The 19,074-nt window shown below is 47.5% G+C and overlaps 1 pseudogene; it reads left to right on the top strand.

Annotated features, from left to right (window-relative positions):
• Positions 1 to 19,074, top strand: part of LOC141073685 (dynein axonemal heavy chain 9-like) — a 46,807-nt pseudogene that overhangs the window by 22,089 nt on the left and 5,644 nt on the right.

Genomic DNA, 19,074 nt, shown 5'->3' on the forward strand with positions numbered 1-19,074 from the left:
TAGGTTAGTCCGGATAACGAGTCACTCCGCAGCTAATGTGGGCAGTAATGGGGAGGTGGAACTGGACCAGTCCCCTGTCCATTCCTCCCTGGACCCCTTCACTACAGCGTGACTGTTGTATGTATTTCCTCTGCAGGTGAAGGCCTCCTCCCGGAGGAGTTTAATATCAAAGAACTGATGGCGAAGGTGGAGGAGAGAACTCTGTACATAGTGGTCACCTTCCAGGAGTGCAAGAGGATGATCTGGGTCACCCACCAGGGCAGTGGGGTACTCGGTACCGGGCTGGTATCTCAGAGGGAAGTGTCACAGTAGCGGTGACCCGGTCCGTGGCCCTGGGCATCCATGTAAAAGGGGTTAAGCATGGCTGGTTAAAGTTTATAAGTGGATGATACGTGACGCCACCTGTGGTGCTCGGCAATGAAGGGCTTAAGCTGACACTGCAGGCAGATCCTCTGGGACAGATGGTATAAGGCAGCAAGATGTAATAGCCCCCCACAGGTAGAGCTGTAGTCCCAGAGCAGTGAGAATAGGTGTTGAGGAAGAGGGTGCAGTGTTAGGCACAGAGATGTAGCAATGCTGAAGGGGTTGCAGGAAGAAGGCAATGACACAACAGGGTGCAGTTTCCTTTACCTTTACTTTGCTTTGCAAGTGCAGTCCAGGATGCAGATTACAGATGGAACAGGAGTTGGCCAGCCTGGAAGCAACTCAGGAATATCTCTATGCAGATGGGTTGTGTAGTCTCCTTTCTAGCTCTTATCTGAGGTACATGCCTTACTGAGTTACACTGAAGTTCCTCTTGCTTGCTCTCTTTTAGAACCCCCTCGTATGGCAGACAGCTGTAGCCTCCTTCTTCTGGCTCACACGTTGCTGTTGTACCTCCAAGTCTTTTGTGGGAACAGAGCATTTACAGCTTCCTATTCCTCCGGTTTCTGCTGCAAGAACATCAGTTTCACAAACAGCCTCTGGGACCGGACCCCGGAACCATGCGCTATGCTAGAAGTGAGCCTGAACTCTGCTCAATCCTCCAGCTCTTCTCCTCTAGTCCACACACTTCGCCCTCCTGACACGAACTAACTAAACTTCCCCTTCCTGGTCCCCAGAGAGCAGTTCCTCCCCCAGCTTTGGTTCAGAGCTCCCTCTGCTGGCCTGGAGTGGGAACCGTGCTGTGTGTTGAATTTACCTGACAGAGAGACCCTTTATTGCTTCCAAGCATGACATCACACTCCCTAGGAGGAAGGTAATGCCACTGTGGCGACTATACTACTATACTCCTGGGGGCGCCACATTCCCCCCTAGTGTAATTCAGTACTCCCGGACTGAAGAAAACATGCAAAACATATTAACAAATGAACAATTGTAAATGTAACAGGATTTCAAAAATGAAAAATTACAAAAAACCCAAAGCTCAAAAATTGTCCTTTTGACGATTAGTCCATGCGTCAATGTCCATGGTCCATTTCCTCAGCAGTTGTTAAACTATGTACAAGTAGTTTTGACCACACATAGTCCTGTTGTCCAATTGTCCATCAAAAACAAATTGAGATTGTTCAAAAGTTCTTACAGAGTCTCTGTAGGCACATAAACTTGAAAAGTTGCATATTTACAATTACAGTTTACATTTTCTATTTGCACTTTAATCTCTATATCTAACTGGGATCTCACCTTTGGTACTACGGGTAGATCTGCATAGCATGGGTACTTCTAATGGCCTATTTAGGTTTAGTGGGCCTGTTACTGCTCTTGGTAAACTGGGTAGTAGCCGTCTACGAACTCTTAGACTCACTGTGGGCATGACAGATTGACCACTGGCAGGGCGAGGATTCTCTGGCTCCACTGCTGGTGTGGCATCCGCTGCTTGAACTTCCTGATTTTCAGGGTTCTCTTGAGTCTCTGCTACTTCAGTTGCAGTAGGCTGGGGAAAGATTAGGACAGGAACTACAGTCATGGCCAAAAGTTTAGAGAATGACACAAATATTATATTTTCACATGATCTGCTGGCCTCTGGTTTTTATGTGTGTTTGTCAGATGTTTTTATCACATACAGAAATATAATTGCAATCATATTATGAGTAACAAAAGGTTATATTGACAGTTATAATGAGTTAATGCAGCAAGTCAATATTTGCAGTGTTGACCCTTCTTCTTCAGGACCTCAGCAATTCTCCCTGGCATGCTCTCAATCAACTTCTGGATCAAATCCTGACTGATAGCAGTCCATTCTTGCAAAATCAATGCTTTTATTTTGTCTGAATTTGAAGGTTTTTGTTTGTCCACCCGTCTCTTGATGATTGACCACAAGTTCTCAATGGGATTAAGATCTGGGGAGTTTCCAGGCCATGGTCCCAAAATCTCTATGTTTTGTTCCCTGAGCCATTTAGTTATCACCTTTGCTTTATGGCAAGGTGCTCCATCATGTTGAAAAAGGCATTGTTGATCGCCAAACTGCTCTTGGACGGTTGGGAGAAGTTGCTCTTGGAGGACATTCAGGTACTATTCTTTATTCATGGCTGTGTTTTTAGTCAAGACTGAGAGAGAGCCCATTCCCTTGGCTGAGAAGCAACCCCACACATGAATGGTTTCAGGATGCTTGACAGTTGGCATGAGACAAGACTGGTGGTAGCGCTCACCTGGTCTTCTCCGAATAAGCCGTTTTCCAGATGTCCCAAACAATCGAAAAGGGGATTCATCAGAGAAAATGACTTTACCCCAGTTCTCAGCAGTCCACTCCCTGTACTTCTTGCAGAATATCAGTCTGTCCATGATGTTTTTTCTGGAGAGAAGTGGCTTCTTTGCTGCCCTCCTTGAGACCAGGCCTTGCTCCAAGAGTCTCCACCTCACAGTGCGTGCAGATGCACTCAGACCTGCCTGCTGCCATTCCTGAGCAAGCTCTGCACTGCTGGTAGCCCCATCCCGCAGCTGAAACACTTTTAAGAGACGGTCCTGGCGCTTGCTGGTCTTTCTTGGGTGCCCTGGAGCCTTTTTGGCAATAAGGGAACCTCTCTCCTTGAAGTTCTTGATGATGCGATAGATTGTTGACTGAGGTGCAATCTTTCTAGCTGCGATACTCTTCCCTGTTAGGCCATTTTTGTGCAGTGCAATGACGACTGCACGTGTTTCTTTAGAGATAACCATGGTTAACAGAAGAGAAACAATGATGCCAAGCACCAGCCTCCTTTTAAAGTGTCCAGTGGTGTCATTCTTACTTAATCATGACAGATTGATCTCCAGCCCTGTCCTCATCAACACCCACACCTGTGTTAATGGAGCAATCACTGAAACAATGTTAGCTGGTCCTTTTAAGGCAGGGCTGCAATGATGTTGAAATGTGTTTTGAGGGATAAAGTTCATTTTCTAGGCAAATATTGACTTTGCAAGTAATTGCTGTTAAGCTGATCACTCTTTATAACATTCTGGAGTATATGCAAATTGCCATTAGAAAAAATGAAGCAGTAGACTTTGTAAAAATTAATATTTGTGTCATTCTCTAAACTTTTGGCCATGACTGTACGATGGCTTGATCCACTCTTGTCCAGGTTGTAGGAAATTCAACAGTGTTGACCTTTTCTTCTTCTTCTATGGGTTAAATTTGTTTTGTTCTCCCATCCTTTCCTTTAGCTGGTCAGGGCACAGTTTCAGATGATCCCTCGATACTGCTGATGAGGTTTCTCCTCCATCCTTACTGCCTTACACTTTGGTGTTGTCGAAATTTGATGGTAAGATGGTGTAGGGTTCAGCTTCCCATTGGTCATCCAATTTATGCATTCTCCTTTTCCTCTTTAAGACTTGTTCTCCTGGTGACAAGGGAACTGCATGTGCATGTTGATTGTAGTTCTTTTCCTGTTTTTGTCTCACCTGAGCTAGACTCTTTTCTACATACTCTTGTACTCTTCAGTATTGCTGCTGCCTCTCTGTGTCCCAGTCAGCATCTGGTGATGTCACCTCAGGTGTAAGAACTCCCATATCCAATTCAATAAGCAACTTGCCAGGCCTCGCTCTCATTAGGTAGGCTGGTGTGCAGTTGGTGGAATTCACAGGAATGTGATTGTAGAGGTCTACCAGATCTGGTAACTTCTCTGGCCACAAATTCCTCTCTTCCAAAGGCAAGGTTTTCAGTAGATCGATCACCACCTGATTCATGTTTTCACACATGCCATTGGTCTGTGGATGGTACGGTGTTGTCCTGATCTTCTTGCAACCGTACAAATTACAGAATTCCTGGAACACTTCTGCCTCAAAGGCTGGACATTGATCTGTAAGCACTCACTCGGGGTATCCGTGTGGTCGAGCTGTTGGAATGCTCTGGCTGCTGTCCTGGCTGTTTGATCCTTGACAGGCATGACTACCAGGAATCTCGAGTAGTGGTCAACGATGGTAAGAGCATAAATGTAGCCTGAACGGCTTGAAACCAGCTTCACATGGTCCAGGGCGACCAACTCGAGTGGCTGTTTAGTTATTATTGGCTGCAAAGGAGCTCGCTGGCTGTTATAGTCCTTCCTGCGCAGGTTGCATTGTCCACACTCCCGGCATCAATTTTCAATGGCCTTCCTCATACCAGCCCAATAGAATCTCTCCCGGAGCAAGGCCTCCAACTTCTTCCATCCGAAGTGTCCAGCTCCATTGTGGTATGCTTCCAAGACCATTGATGCCTCCCTCTTTGGGACTACCACCTGCCAGACCAACTCATGAGTGCGGGCATTGATACTCCTCCGACACAGCTTTCCCTCATAGATGAACAGCTGGCCTCTTTCCTTCCACAACTGCTGGGTTTCTTCAGGAGCATCTGGACGTGGGCATGAGTCAGCTTGCAACAGTAGCTCCTTTACCAGGCGGACTGCGGGGTTGTTATCCTGTGTTTCTGCCCAGTCATGATGAGGCAATGGATTTAGGGTGGCCTCTTTCACAATAGACCATCGGTTTCTCACTCCTTGGGCACGTTGGGCCGCAATTGGCCGGTGAAAGGCAGGTAACTCTATTTCTTCGAGTGCCTCAAGGTCTTCTCCTGCATCTGGCAGATTGGGCATTCTGGACAGCGCATCAGCATTGGCATTCTTGTGCCCCGCTCGGTACTTGATGGTGAATTCATAGTTAGACAGCCGGGCCATCCATCGCTGCTCCAGTGCACCTAATTAGGCAGTTTCCAAGTGTGTCAACGGGTTGTTGTCCGTGAAGATGGTAAACTTGGCTGAAGCTAGGTAATGCTTGAATCGTTCAGTCATAGCCCAGACTATGGCGAGGAACTCCAGTTTGAAGGAACTGTAGCTGTCAGGGTTCCTTTCAGTGGGACGAAGCTTCCTGCTGGCGTAGGAGATCACTCTTTCTTTGCCATTCTGTACCTGTGACAGTACTGCTCCCAGTCCCACGTTGCTGGCATCAGTATACAGAACAAATGGTTGGTCATAATCTGGGTAGGCTATTTTCAGTCGAGTGAAGGACCTCTCCAGTTCCTCATTCCATTCAAATGTAGGACTCTTCTTCCTGGGTTTCTTGGGCTGGCCCGCCAGAATATTTTGCATAGGAGTGGCTATCTCAGTGAAGCCTTTGATGAACCTTCGGTAGTAGCCTACCAACCCGAGGAATTGATGTACCTCATGGAGGTTGCTGGGCTTCTGCCAGTCCCGGAAGACAGTGACTTTGTCAGGATCTGGTGCCACACCTTCTGCACTTACTACATGGCCGAGGTACTGTACTTTGGGCTTCAGGAGGTGGCATTTGGATGGCTTCACTTTCAGGCCAAAGTTGGACAAGGCTTGAAACACCTCAGCCAGGTGATTCAGATGGTCTTCATAAGTCTTGGAGAAAACAATGACATCATCAAGGTATAACAGGACTGTCTCAAAGTTCTTGTGTCCAAAACAGCACTCTATTAGCTGTTGAAATGTCCCTGGGGTGGTGCAGAGCCCGAATGGCATGTAGCTGAACTCGCAGAGACCCATTGGGGTGGTAAACGCTGTTTTCTCCTTGTCTGCCTTTGCCACGGGAACCTGCCAATACCCACTAGTGAGATCTAAGGTAGAAAAATAGTTAGCAGTTTTAAGTGCAGCTAATGACTCCTCAATTCTGAGTAATGGGTAGGCATCCTTATGTGTAATGTTGTTAATTTTTCGGTAATCAACACACATTTTCATGGTGCCATCTTTCTTTTTCACAAAGACTATCGGAGCTGCCCAGGGGCTACAACTGTCTCTGATCACCCCAGCCTCCTTCATTTCCCGCAACATACTTTTGGCACATTGATATTGTGTTGGGGGTATAGGCCGGTACCTTTACTTAATGGGTGGATGATCTCCAGTGGGGATATGGTGTTGAACTCCTTTTGCCTTCCCAAAGTCTAGGGGGTGTTAACTGAATACCCGCTCATACTCCTTAGTCACTCGGTAAACCCCACTCTTTTGGTATGAAGGGGTGGATTCAGTTCCCACCTGCAGTTGCTGACACCACTCCTTCAGCTGCTTTACAGAGCCATTGTCCCCTGCCTGGTCGGACGAGACCAAGGGCTCTGCTGCGTGTATTGCGTTGTTACTGATGGTAAGCAGCTTAGCAACTGTGGCATACCGAAGTATTGGTGGCCTCCTCTTCCCCACAATTCAAGAGGCGTACAGGTACTCTCTCTTGCGGACATCAACTACCCCTCTGGCTGTCAGGATAGTGGGCCTGCTATCAGAGTACACTAGCTCTACCAATGCTTGGTAATCTTTTCCTCTGAGGCCGATGGCTGCCCGACACCAAATTAAAATTTCACTCTGACGCTGCCAATTTCTCCACCAGACAGTTCTACCTGCTGTCTTTGCATCAGGGCCTTGATCTCCTTCTGCAGGACTCGTTGTTCACTGGAACCAGCAGTCTCAGCCACCTGTTGCAACAAAACAGTAACCTCGGCAAGACAATTTTCAATCACATTAGTACCTAAGGTCATCATTGGGTTACATTCTCGTCGATCAATGTCTACAACTATCAGACCTTGAGATTTTAACTCTACTCGCCCCACTTTAATGGTAATCTCTTTACATTCTACTTGCGGCAAAGACTGACCATTGCTGGCAACTACTGTCAATTCATCACTTGGGCCGCGAGTAAGTTCAGAGTCAGCCCAATACCACTTGTAAAGGATATATGGCATAGTTGTCACCTGAGAGCCAGTGTCCAGCAAAGCGTTCATGGGGATACCGTCAATCACCACTGGGAGGACCGGTCGCCCTCCAACATACTTTGCTTGCAAGTTCTTTGGGCCTTGTGGTCCTACTCCTGGGGGTTGGCCCTCTGCCCCAGGGTGGCAGAATCTTGCGATGTGGCCTGCCATGCAGCAGCGACGACAGATGAGACGTCCATTCTGGTCATAGCGATCATTGTCTCTCCCTTGGAGTGGCGGGATCCTCTTCTTCCGTAGCCATGGGGCATCCTCTGGACTGTAGGCCAGCTGGATCTTCTCCTTTGAGGACATCTGCATGGACTGCACAGTTTTGGCAAGTGCAGCCATACTTTTGGCCAGCTCTTGGACCTGAAGGCGCAGTCCTGTAGATGGATCATTATCCAGAGTCTGTGCATCAGCCCCCACAGGGCTGGGAGGGAAAGATGCTGCTTCTTGGTGGTATGTGATCGCTGGGCGCCTAGGGGGCGCTGGACTGATGACATTTGGTTTATGCAGCACCCAAATAGCCCTGTTTTTGAAGTCTGCAAAGTCTAGATCAGGGTTCTGTAGGGCTATTGTGGCGCCTTTGAGGCTCAGTCGCCACAGAGGTACTGCACCTTCTCCTAAGGTGTAGTGCCCCACCACCTAGGTAAGTTGGGAACTCCTTTCCACGCTCCAACACCTGCACCCACACACAGGATAGTTCAGCAATGGACCAGATTGCGACTCCATGCTTAGAGGATAGCAGAGCACCTTTCGTGGGTCCTTGCTTCGTAACACGAGATGTGCTGGGAGGTGGGTGGAGTTGAGATATATAAAATATTGGGAAAGTTTAGAATTACAGGTCAGTCTGACGGGAGGTCAGGCGGGAGAAGGACAGTCAGTCAGGAGAGACTGAGGATGGGTCCGAGAGAGAGGAAGGAGTGCTGCAGCTGCCTCAGTGACATGAGAACAGGAGAAAGACGTAGAACTGCAACCTAAGCTTCCATAAGAGAGAGAAGGAACAGCGAGGAACGAAGGAGTAGGAGAACAGAGAGGAGTTGTGGGTTGGAAGAGGAACCCTGCCTATAGGTTCTCAGCGCAAGGCCGGGGCCCGGTCCCCGAGGTTGTATGGACACTTATGGTTCTGCAGCAGACACCGGTGGAGTAGTTGGCTGTAAATGCACTACTCCCATCCAAGACTTGGGGCACAACAGCATCTGTATAGAGAGCCGGGACTCAGGATAAAGGGAGTCCCCGAAGTAGGCTACAGCTGTCTGCCGTACAAGGAGAGTTGTTAGGAACATCTGACAGGAGGAACTTCAGAGTACCACGGTACTGGAGCTCTTCACACTACCAGGCGCAATAGAGGAGTCATTCAGGAGAGGTACATGTTGGCGGGGTGTTGGAGAGGAGAATCCTGACTTGCCCGGGAGGTTCGTTGAGTGTCTGCCCCGGAGGACACAGCACGGAGGCAGGCACCAGTGTGTACCACGAACTGTGAGTAAAGCTTTGGAACTACCAGCCCTGGTGTCTTCCATTCACTTGTGCGCCAACGCCGTCAGCACTGCTATATCTGGGTACCAACATTCCTCCAACCGCCTGCGCCTATACACTGCCCTGGGGTTACAGCTTCACTTGTGGGGAGCTACACCGTCTATGCTGCAACACACCATCAGCCCCAGAGGATCTGCACGCAGCGTTGGCTTAACATCTTGCTTGCCAAACACCACAGGTGGCATCACGAACTATTCCATTCCATTAACTACAAACCACCATTGATTTGAGTGCCCAGGGCCACGGACCGGGTCACTGCTGCTTTGACACATCCCACTGACACCGGCCCGGTACCGAGTACCCCACAGCCCTGGGACGGGGCGACCCACTATGATGCGCAGCTGTGCTCTGTGTGTACTGGATAGGAGTCCCTCAATAAATTGCTCCTTTAACAGTCTGTCTCCATCTTTCATACTGTCTGGGTCAATCTGCTTTATGGCTCGCAGCGCCTCCTGCAGGTTAAGAGCATAGTCCCGCATACTGTGCTGCGCTCTCTGCTTACACCCAAAGAATCTCATTTTTATTTCAGCTGCTTTGCGAGTGTCAAAGATACTTCTTAGCTTAGCCAGGATCTTTTTAACAGTCTCTTTATCAGTGTCCTGCCAGGCTTTTACTTCCATTTGCGCTGCACCAATTAGCTGCCCAATAAGGATGTTCACTTTCTGGCTTTCAGACAGAGGATACACCTCAAACAAACTGCACAGTCTCTCTTTAAATTCACTCAGGGTATGTGACTCCCCTGAGTACTGCGGTAACCAGGTATATAGGGCATGGACAGCGGCATTATGGGGACTGCTGTGATGGGGGCTTGTTCCTGCTGCGCTCTGGAAGCGGCACTAGCCGCTGGATTCTGCAGTGCCATTGGGGCCGTGGCTGCGCTGGGCTCTGCATCTTGCGGCGCTGTGGGGGGGTGCTGTTATGATTGGGTCACCGAGGAGGAAACCAAGACCAAGCCACAGAAAACTAGAGAGGTTGGTAACTAAGCGGATTGCAGACCCCTGATCCTATCCACACAGCTACCAGTAGCCATGGAGCGTACCTACGATGATTCTAGACGCCTCGAAATAGCCGGAGGACTAAATAAGCCTAAAGCAAGAAAAGGGGAAATCTAAACTGCCCCAGAGCAGACCCCAAAGGAATAGACAGCCCCCAAACATATATTGTTGGTGAAGCAAGATGAAAACACAAACGCAGGTAGGAAAATAGGCTGAGCAAACGATGGGGCCCACACTAACTAGAAAGGACAGGAATGGAAATATACTGTCTGCAATCACGCCAAAAACCCCTGCAAAAATGTCCAACACTTCTGACAGCAAAAAAACCATGAAGTCACTAGACTTCACCCACTATATCAGCACTCTGGAATATTCTGAAAATAGAGCAAAAAAAGGCCAATCTAATAAGGGACAAAAAGCAAACTGGCACAACCAGTAACACAAGAATGGAAATTCAGCACAGCCCCAGCCGGGGCTGGCTGACCACACTAAACTGAATAGACAAAACCAAATCAAATGTGAACAATAGCAAAGAACACTTAGCTTGAGAATGCAGGGACTGAACTGGAAACTAAGACCTCAGGAGGCAGGAAAAATCACCAGCAGGGATAGAGGGAGTCGCCTGTCTTAAATCCAGTCAGAGACTCTAGATGTCCAATCGTCGTCCTCATTATCATGTGGCAGGTCTCTGTTAATTAGATCAGCTTCATTACCTCCTGCAACCACCAGAGGGAGCCCGGAAAGAGAACTCACGACTCCTCTGTCAATACAACCAGCTCTACTACCCTCACCAGCAACCAGAGACAGACCAGAAAGTGAATTCGCAACAGGGTGCGGTGGCATTCACCGCAGCATCTTCTCTTGCCTCAGACATTCTCCTCCCCCCTAGTTAACGTTGGCCAGGCCCTGGGTTGCGCTGGCTTACTGGTTGCCGCTCCGCAGGCTGGATGATCGGGGGATGCCAAGACTGCAGGCCTCTGCTTCTCACTTCCCGCGCGCTGATCTCTTCCCACGCAGCACTTCACTTTTTTGCGCTCTCCTCTGGCTCCGCCCACAACAGCCCGCCACGTTGGCTTACCACGCGCACCAAGTGGCGGAGTAATGGTGGCAATGGCGCAATAGGCCTATGGCACACACACAGTCTCTGGCACACAGGACTCGGGGACACCCTGTTCGGGATGCCAAAATGGGTGGGGTACTCGGTACTGGGCCGGTGTCTCAGAGGGAAGTGTCACAGTAGCAGTGACCCAGTCCTTGGCCCTGGGCATCCATGTAAAAGGGGTTAAGCGTGGCTGGTAAAAGTTTATAAGTGGATGATACGTGACGCCACCTGTGGTGCTCGGCAATAAAGGGGTTAAGCCGACGCTGCAGGCAGATCCCCTGGGACAGATGGTATAAGGCAGCATGATGTAATAGCTCCCCACAGGTTGAGCTGTAGTCCCAGGGCATTGAGAATAGGTGTTGAGGAAGAGGGTGCAGTGTTAGGCACAGAGATGTAGCAGTGCTGAAGGGGTTGCAGGAAGAAGGCAATGACACAACAGGGTGCAGTTTCCTTTACCTTTACTTTGCTTTGCAAGTGCAGTCCAGGATGCAGATTACAGATGGAACAGGAGTTGGCCAGCCTGGAAGCAACTCAGGAATCTCTCTATGCAGATGGGTTGTGTAGTCTCCTTTCTAGCGCTTATCTGAGGTACATGCAGTACTGAGTTACACTGAAGTTCCTCTTGCTTGCTCTCTTTTAGAACCCCCTCCTATGGCAGACAGCTGTAGCCTTCTTCTTCTGGCTCACACGTTGCAGTTGTACATCCGAGTCTTATGTGGGAACAAAGCATTTACAGCTTCCTATTCCTCTGGTTTCTGCTGCAGGAACATCAGTTTCACAAACAGCCTTGGGGAACGGACCCCGGAACCATGCGCTACGCTCGAAGTGAGCCTGAGCTCTGCTCAATCCTCCAGCTCTTCTCCTCTCGTCCACACGCTTCTCCCTCCTGACAGGAACTAACTAAACTTCCCCTTCCTGGCCCCCAGAGAGCAGCTCCTCCCCCAGCTTTGGTTCAGAGCTCCCTCTGCTGGCCTGAAGTGGGAACCGTGCTGTGTGTTGAATTTACTTGACAGAGAGACCCTTTATTGCTTCCAAGCATGACATCACACTCCCTAGGATGAAGGTAATGCCACTGTGGTGACCATACTCCTGGGGGCGCAACATTTCCTGCTGGCCAGAGAGATCAAACGCTCCCTGAAGGAGCTCAACTTAGGGCTGATAATAAGGTAAAAGGCTGGTGATGCTGCACTGTCCGCCAAATACAACCGAAAGTTTACAGCAAATTGTTATGTTTACAATGTGTAAAAATTAGAGGCTTTTAATAAACCTGCCCATTTGCTCTGCCCTCTGCCATCTGGCTGGCCGGGTTCTTTAACCCACAGTCCTTCCTTACGGCCATCATGCAGTCTATGGCCAGGAAGAATGAATGGCCGCTTAATAAGATGACTCTGCAGTGCGATGTGACCAAGACGAACAGAGAGGACTTCAGCAGTCCTCCGCGAGATTGGCGTACGTCCACGGATTGTTCATGGAGGGAGCACGCTGGGACACACAGGTAATGCTTTGTGCCTTTATGTTTCATCCAAAAACCATCAAATACCTTAAATATGGTGTTAGAAAGTGTTGCATCTAATATAGAGGGTCTCCATAATACTGAGCTGTATGGAGGCAGAAGAGGAAACCACAGTAAGACACCATCAAGACTCCCAGTGTGGCGCCATATGAGCTCTGCGCCAGCAGGAGGCCTAAGGGTGATTTCAGATACAGTTTTCTCTAAAAGCGATTGTAACGGGGTCTACGAAGCTGGGGTACCTCTTTCAGTACCACCCCGTGTTTTCGGAGGTCCGCTCTGCGTTGGCTGGAGTCTGAATAAATGACACTGGCTGGAATCCCTGGGTTACATGGTCGCATATAAAAGATCACTGCTTCTCCATGTATTACCAGTCTGACAACACTTTACTCACAGGACACAGCATATATCACACAGATACAGAGGGCAGGCCAACAGAAAAGCGGCAGGCCAGACATGCATTACAAAAGCCACAGGTGGCCAGAGCCTGCCGATGTTTACTGTGGAAATTACAAAGGTGGGGGGAGGGCGGACAAAAGGGGAATGCTGATGCATTAGGGACATGCATCTCATATAGAACCTATTATCCATACATATAACTGCACAACATATTCTGGGTGGTAAGTGGTTCTGTAACATGGCTCCCCTCTTCAGCGACGCAATCGGCATACACAGTCTGATCCTCAATGGATCGGTTTGGGGATGACCGAAGTTTATGGGGTTGGTGCAAGTTCCGTTTGTCAAATTAGTCCATCGGCGTTACCATTTTGTTTGCCGGGTCTGTGGTGGATGGTGAAGTCCAGAGGTTGTAGGGCTAAACTCCACCGCAGCAATCTGGCGTTGTCTCCGGAGACCCGATTAAGCCAGACTAGGGGATTATGGTCCATTAGGAGGGAAAACTGTCGTCCATACAAATATAGAATCATAGAATCATAGAATCATAGAATCGTAGAGTTGGAAGGGACCTCCTGGGCCATCTGGTCCAACCCCCTGCTCAAAGCAGGATTCGCTAAATCATCCCAGTCAGATGTCTGTCCAGCCTCTGTTTGAAGACTTCCATTGAAGGAGAACTCACCACTTCTCGTGGCAGCCTGTTCCACTCATTGATCACTCTAACTGTCAAAAAGTTTTTTCTAATATCTAATCTGTGTCTCCTCCCATTCAGTTTCATCCCATTGCTTCTAGTCTTTCCTTGTGCAAATAAGAATAAAGTTGATCCTTCTACAATGTGACAGCCCTTTAGATATTTGTATACAGCTATTAAGTCTCCTCTCAGTCTTCTCTTTTGCAAACTAAACATTCCCAAATCCTGCAACCTTTCCTCATAAGACAGGGTTTGCAGACCGGTCACCATTCTGGTCGCTCTTTTCTGAACCTGCTCCAGTTTGTTGATGTCTTTTTTAAAATGTGGTGCCCAAAACTGGACACAATATTCCAGATGAGGTCTGACCAAAGAGGAGTAGAGGGAAATAATGACTTCACGTGATCTAGACTGTATGCTTCTGTTAATACATCCTAGAATTGCATTTGCCTTTTTTGCTGCTGCATCACACTGTTGACTCATATTCAGTCTGTGATCTATTGGTATACCCAAGTCTTTTTCACATGTGCTGTCACTTAGCCCTATTCCTCCCATTCTATATATGCTTTTTTCATTTTTATTGCCCAGATGTAGTACTTTGCATTTCTCCCTGTTAAAAACCATTCTGTTAGTTGCTGCCCACTTCTCCAGTTTATTTAAATCTTTTTGAATCCTCTCTCTCTCTTCTCTAGTATTAGCTATCCCTCCTAGCTTTGTGTCATCAGCAAATTTAATCAGTTTACCCTCAATTCCTTCATCTAAATCGTTGATAAAGATGTTGAATAATACAGGGCCCAGGACAGAGCCCTGTGGTACCCCACTTGAGACATTCTTCCAACTGGATGTGCAGCCATTTACGACCACTCTTTGGGTCCGATCACTAAGCCAGTTATGAATCCACCTAACAGTTGCCTTTTCCATTCCATACTTAGTCATTTTTTCAATAAGGATTGTATGAGAGACTTTGTCAAATGCTTCGCTGAAGTCAAGATATACTATATCTACAGCATTTCCTTGATCCACCCAATCAGTGATACCGTCATAGAAGGAAATTAAGTTAGTCTGACATGACTTATTAGTTACAAACCCATGCTGACTCTGTTTAATCACTTCATTCTTATCCAGGAATTGACATATATGTTGTTTAATAATTTGTTCAAAGATCTTTCCTGGTATAGAAGTCAGACTCACCGGCCTATAGTTGCCTGGGTCGACCTTCTTCCCCTTTTTGAAGATAGGAACAACATTTGCTCTTCTCCAGTCTTCTGGCACTTCTCCTGTTCTCCAAGAATTTTCAAAGATTATGGAGAGGGGTTCAAAAATTTCTTCTGCTATCTCCTTCAGTACTCTGGGGTGTAATTCATCTGGACCTGGAGACTTGAATTCATTTAGGTTAGCTAAGTGTTTCCTTACTATCTTTCTGTTTATAGATATCCTGGATTCTTCTATTCCCTTAATAGGACAGTGAAGAACAGTTGGTGTTACATTTCCTTTCTGAGAGAAAACAGATGCAAAATAGGAATTTAAAAGTTCAGCCTTCTCAACATCCTGTCTTACCATTTCATCATTTTCATCCTGTAAAAATCCTATAGCATCTTTGACTTTTCTTTTACTTTTGACATATCCCCAAAATCCTTTATTATTGCTTTTGACATCTCTTGCAAGCCTCAATTCATTTTCAGCTTTAGTTAATCTGATTTGTGCCCTGCAGGTTCTGCAGACAGCATTATATTCTTCTTTAGATATGCCTCCCTCTTTCCATTTTATAAACATTTTTTTCTTCCTTTTTAGCATGTGTTCTGTGTTCACCCATCCTGGTTTCCTTAAATGCTTCCTATTCTTCCCTCTTTTCAGAATTGTTAACAACTGTGCTTTGAGAATTTCATTTTTCAAGATTTCCCATCCTTCCTGGACATTTTTGTCTTTAAGGATATCCAGCCATTGGATCCCTCCAATTATCTTTCTGAATCCCTTAAAATCTGCCTTTCTGAAATCTAACCTTGACGTCTGCGTCTTCACAGGTCTTCCGCCTCTAGTTATCCAAAATTCTAAAATAGCATGGTCGCTACCTCCTAGGGTTCCAGCCACTTTTACCTCCTCAACCATTTCCTCCCTGTTTATAAGGATTAGATCCAAGGTAGCAGTTCCCCTTGTTTTCTCCCCTACCTTTTGGAGGATAAAGTTGTCAGCAAGAGAGGATAAGAATTTCCTTGACCTGTTAGTTTTGCCTGAGAGAGATTCCCAACAAATGTCTGGATAGTTGAAATCTCCCATGACAACTATGTCATATTTTTTGGAGAACTTGGCCATTTGATGCATAAAGAGTTCATCCATATCTTCAGCTTGCACAGGTGGCCTGTAGTAAATGCCTACAATGGTGTCCTTTCCATTGTTCTGTCCTTGTATTCTTACCCAAACAGTTTCCACAGAACTCCCAGTCTCTGAAGCTTCAATCTCTGTGCAGATATACGCGTTTCTAACATACAATGCAACACCCCCTCCTCGTTTATCAAGTCTGTTTCTTGCAAATAAGTTGTATCCTTCTAGTCTTGTATTCCAATCATGTGTATTGTCCCACCAAGTTTCAGTGATTCCAATGACATCATATTTCTTTTCCTGTGTTAGTAGTTCCAATTCTCCTTGTTTGTTGCCCATGCTTTGTGCATTAGTATAGAAACATTTTAGTTTGTGATTGGTTTCTCTTTCTCCAATATTTTTATTAATTAGATTCTTTCATCTTTGTTCTTCCTTTCCACTTCTAATAGCAGAGTTCTCAATAGCATTTGTCAGGTGTATGGCTTTTTCTGGTCTTTTGCTTCCCTTCCCATGTTGTTCTAGTTTAAAGCTCTCCTTACAAGTGTAGCAAGGCGACTTCCAAATACATGCTTTCCAGTCTTCGTAAGGTGCACCCCATCTCTAGCAAGTAGTCCATCGTATAAGTAGTTCACTCCGTGATCCAGAAATCCAAATCGTTGCTGACGGCACCATCGACGTAGCCAGTTGTTCACCTGCAGAATCTTATTCCACCTCCTTGTTCCATGGCCATCCACTGGGAGGATGGAAGAGAAGACCACCTGCGCTCCCAGATCTTTCACTTTCTTGCCTAAGTCTTCAAAGTCTCTGCAGATGGTTTCCAGGTCGTTTCTTGCGGTGTCATTTGTCCCCACATGTAGTAGCCGGAATGGGTAGTCATGTGTAGGTCTGAAGAGTCCTGATATCCTGTTAGACACATCTTTAATTTTTGCACCTGGAAGACAGCACATTTCTCTTGAAGTTATATCCGGTCTGCAGATAGCGGCCTCTGTTCCTCTCAACAGGGAATCCCCCATGACCACCACTCTCCGTTTCTTCTTCACAACATTTTTCTTTCTCCATCCAGGAGGACTCTGAAGGCGTACAAGGTTGCTGTTTGTTGGCAAAGTCTTATCCTGATGTATTTCTTCATCGTTTTCCTGCGTGAGAGCCTGGTACTGGTTTCTGAGCAGTATGGGTGCTGACTGCCTCCTGATCCTCCTGCTTCTCTGGGTCACATGTCTCCATTCCTCTGTTTCTTCAGGTGCACTTCGAATTTCTTCTCTTTCTGTAACATGAAGAGATAATTCTGCTCTGTCCAAGAACTCTTCACCTTCCTTAATGATCTTCAACGTAGCTAACCTCTCTTCGAGATTTTGCAACTTTTCCTCCAACAAGGACACAAGCTTGCATTTGTGGCATGTGAAGTTTGGCTTTTCCACTGGTAAATCTGTGAACATGTAACAAGAAATGCAGCTCACCAAATGGCTCCTGGCCTCTTCCATCTTGAGATTTCTTAAAAACGATGAAAGATGAGCCAAAATTCGCGCGGTTTTTCCGATTTCCTCTTTTCCCCTGGTTTTTCCTCGCGTAGACTCTTCACTTATCCCAGAAGGCACTGGGAATATGCAAATGATCTCCTCAAGACTCTTCCCCTGGTTTTCCGATTTCCTCTTTTCAGCTGCAACGGCCAAAACCCAGTGATCGTTGAGTTCGCGGAGACTTTTCACTTATCCCAGAAGGCACTGGGAATATGCAAATGATCTCCTCAAGACTCTTCCCCTGGTTTTCCGATTTCCTCTTTTCAGCTGCAACGGCCAAAACCCAGTCATCGTTGAGCTCGCGGAGACTTTTCACTTATCCCAGAAGGCACTGGGAATATGCAAATGATCTCCTCAAGACTCTTCCCCTGATTTTCCGATTTCCTCTTTTCAGCTGCAACGGCCAAAACCCAGTGATCGTTGAGCTCGCGGAGACTCTTCACTTATCCCAGAAGGCACTGGGAATATGCAAATGATCTCCTCAAGACTCTTCCCCTGGTTTTCCGATTTCCTCTTTTCAGCTGCAACGGCCAAAACCCAGTCATCGTTGAGCTCGCGGAGACTTTTCACTTATCCCAGAAGGCACTGGGAATATGCAAATGATCTCCTCAAGACTCTTTCCCTGGTTTTCCGATTTCCTCTTTTCAGCTGCAACGGCCAAAACCCAGTCATCGTTGAGCTCGCGGAGACTTTTCACTTATCCCAGAAGGCACTGGGAATATGCAAATGATCTCCTCAAGACTCTTCCCCTGGTTTTCCGATTTCCTCTTTTCAGCTGCAACGGCCAAAACCCAGTGATCGCTGAGCTCGCGGAGACTCTTCACTTATCCCAGAAGGCACTGGGAATATGCAAATGATCTCCTCAAGACTCTTCCCCTGGTTTTCCGATTTCCTCTTTTCAGCTGCAACGGCCAAAACCCAGTCATCGTTGAGCTCGCGGAGACTCTTCACTTATCCCAGAAGGCACTGGGAATATGCAAATGATCTCCTCAAGACTCTTCCCCTGGTTTTCCGATTTCCTCTTTTCAGCTGCAACGGCCAAAACCCAGTCATCGTTGAGCTCGCGGAGACTCTTCACTTACCCAGAAGGCACTGGGAATATGCAAATGATCTCCTCAAGACTCTTCCCCTGGTTTTGGTTGCAACTTCTTGAGTGCCCATACTACCGCCAGGCACTCCTTCTTGATGGCCGCATAGCTTACTTCACGGGGCACTAGTTTCCGACTCAGGTAAGCTACCGGGTGTTCTTGGCCGTCCGGCCCGACTTGGCTCAGTACTGCCCCCAATCCAAACATAGAAGCGTCTGTATGAACAAGGAAACGTTTACTTGGATCGGGTGCGGCCAATACAGGGGTATTTGTGAGGGCGTCCTTTAGTTGGCGGAAGGCTTCCTCACACTCTGAGGTCCAGGTTACCTGGCGGGGTTGGTTCTTACGGGTCAAATCAGTGAGGGGCTTGGCTACGCTGCTGTAATTGGGAACGAATTTCCTGCAATACCCCGCTGTCCCTAGAAACGCCATGACCTGGGTTTTAGTGCGTGGGATGGGCCATTTGGCTATGGCCTCAATCTTGGCTGGTTCTGGTCGCTGTTTCCCACTTCCCACCCAATGCCCTAAATACTGAACCTCTGCTTTGCCCACGTGACACTTGTTTGGGTTCAGGGTGATTCCGGCCTGGTGGATCCTGTCCAATACTGTCTCTAGGTGATTTAGATGCTCTTCCCATGTCGCACTGCAGATGACGATGTCATCCAGGTAGGCACAAGCATAGTCCTGGAGACCATCCAGAAGCCGGTCAGCCAGCCTTTGGAAGGTCGCCGGGCATTCTTCATCCCTAATGGCATAACTCGAAACTGGAATAAGCCGAACGGGGTGACAAATGCCGACTTGGG

This window comes from Dendrobates tinctorius, unplaced genomic scaffold (assembly GCF_039654945.1).
Source record: "Dendrobates tinctorius isolate UK_male_01 unplaced genomic scaffold, ASM3965494v1 ptg000312l, whole genome shotgun sequence".
Classification (NCBI taxonomy): domain Eukaryota; kingdom Metazoa; phylum Chordata; class Amphibia; order Anura; family Dendrobatidae; genus Dendrobates; species Dendrobates tinctorius.